The following is a 2,384-nucleotide window of genomic DNA, read 5'->3' as shown; positions in this document are numbered from 1 at the left end:
CGCCTGGCTGAGGTCGTTTTAGTACCCTAAACTGCTTTGCTCTTCGAATAGCGCGCAACGGCCCACGACGCGGGCGACCAGAAGAATGGCGCGCGCGTCGCCCACTGTGCCCTTGCAACCGCTTACAATGGGCGTACGAGGATCGTTGGACGTTCGCCCGCGTTGTCTGTCCGCGGCGCCGGCCGCGTGCAAATCGCTGGCGTCGTCTGAAATGACACACCGAAATAAAATACTAAATAATGAGGAGGTGAACCGCACAAGCGGTGTAAACGGTTGCGAACGCGCGCCCAGAGAATGCTGCGCTGAAATTAATAGGGGGAAGCGTGTTTGTGTATCCAATTCGTGTGTGTACGCGAGAGCCGATGAGAAATGGTATGAGATAAGAGCGCGCGCGAAAGGGTCAGCACAAACTGGCCAACACAGGGTAGGACGTGTGGCACCGCTTTCCTCTAGAGCGGGGCCTTGCGTGTTGTCTCCCCCGTAGTAGTAGCGCTTGTTCCTCACCGTCTCTCTCTCCTCTCCGTACTCACACAGACCACCGGACTGCTCTCGCACTCTGTGCCGCGTCTCTCCGGTGCGATAATCGTCTCGCCGCGTCATTAATGGCGAGGCGCCCTTGCCCGCCACATAACGGTATTACGGAGAAATATACGGCGCGTCGTTCGTCCGGCGGAGCCAGCATTCGTAATCCCTTTACCCTCTTTACGGAAAGGGTATTTTGAATCGCGAAGCCGACCGCGTTGTCCCGAGCTAACGAAATTTTCGTAAAGCGAAAAAGGGGACGGCGCGCCGCGGGCGTTTATCTCGTCGAATCGATTTCCGCCCAATTTCGTAAATATACAAGAGAAGGGAGATCCGAGAATCTCGAACCCCGCGTATTCGTCTCGCATTACCAACCACGATTGTGTGTTCGTTTAGCGCCCCGGCGATTGCCTTCTCGCTATTTCGGTGTGCTGCCGCATGCTGCTCTCGATCGTTCGACTCCTCTCCTCTCTCCTTCTCCCCCTCTTATAATATATATTAATAAGAGGGAGACGACATGCACGACCGCGGAGGATGCAAACGGCTACGAAACTCACTATGCCGGAGAAGACCCTCCGAAGCATGCAGATTACCGCCCGGCTGAAATTTAAGCAATTATTAAGCGGAGGAAAAAACTACCAGATTTTCCTTAGTAGCGGCGAGCGACAGGAAAGAGCCAGCACCGAATCCCATCCCGCGGTTCCCGCCGCAGGAAATGTGGTGTTTGGGAGATCCCCTTAGTCCCGAGGTGCCGCGTCGCGTCCAATCATCTTGAATGTGGGCCACTTACCCCGTAGAGGGTGCACGGCCCGTAGCGACCGGTGGCGCGCCTCGGGATGCTCTCTCCTTAAGTCGGGTTGCTTGAGATGTGCAGCTCTAAGTGGGGGTAAACCCATCTAAGGCTAAATACGACCACAAACGATGATAGCGAACAAGTCCGTGAGGGAGTTGAAAGAACTTTGAAGAGAGAGTTCAAGAGTACGTGAAAACCGTTCAGGGGTAAACCTAAGAAACCCAAAAGATCGAACGGGAGATTCATCGTCAGGCGGCGCTGGCTTCGCGTCGGTCGGCGATGTCCCGCGGAGTCCTTGCGGCTCGCGCGCGGGCACGCTACCGTGCGCCGATGTCCGGCGCTCGTCGTCGTGCACTTCTCCCCAAGTAGAACGTCGCGACCCGCTGGGTGTCGGTCTACGGCCCGGGTGCGGTGTCTGTCGCGTCGCCGGTAAAACGGCACGCGACAAACCCTCGGTCGCCCGGCCGGCTGCTCGGCGGTACGCGCAAGGTATCAGGCCGCACTATTCACGGTGCGTCGAGACCGTCGCAAGCGCGCGCCACGGTACTCGGAGGTTACGGACTTCGCGCCGTCCCCGGTCCTGGCCCGCTGTTGGTTACAGTACGGTACACCTTCGACAGGCCTGCGAACGTCTCCCGCGGTCTCGCGGGAGACCGATACCGGTCGGCGACGACTAACTGACTTTGGGTACTCTTCGGACGCCTCTTGAACACGGACCAAGGAGTCTAACATGTACGTCGAGTCATTGGGACTTGTCGCGAGACCTAAAGGCGTAATGAAAGTGAGGTCCGGCCCTGGCGCGTCGACCGTAGGGATGGATGGGCCGCGTCGCCGATGCGGCCTCGCATCCCGGGCGGTCTCTTTCTCATCGCGAGAAGAGGCGCACCCAGAGCGTACACGTTGGGACCCCGAAAGATGGTGAACTATGCCGTGGTCAGGAGCGAAAGTCAGGGAAACCCTGATGAGGTCCGTAGCGATTCTGACGTGCAAATCGATCGTCGGAACTGGGTATAGGGGCGAAAGACTAATCGAACCATCTAGTAGCTGGTTCCCTCCGAAGTTTCCCTCA

At 57.7% G+C, this 2,384-nt stretch overlaps 1 pseudogene; it reads left to right on the top strand.

Moving 5' to 3' along the window:
- Positions 1–1,094: 1,094 nt before the first annotated feature.
- Positions 1,095–2,384, top strand: part of LOC146720281 (large subunit ribosomal RNA) — a 4,850-nt pseudogene continuing 3,560 nt past the window's right edge.

The sequence above is a fragment of the Nylanderia fulva genome, unplaced genomic scaffold, assembly GCF_048542155.1.
Source record: "Nylanderia fulva isolate GAGA-0341 unplaced genomic scaffold, ASM4854215v1 Scaffold727, whole genome shotgun sequence".
NCBI classification, from domain to species: Eukaryota; Metazoa; Arthropoda; class Insecta; order Hymenoptera; family Formicidae; genus Nylanderia; species Nylanderia fulva.
This window is presented reverse-complemented; position numbering and strand designations above follow the sequence as displayed.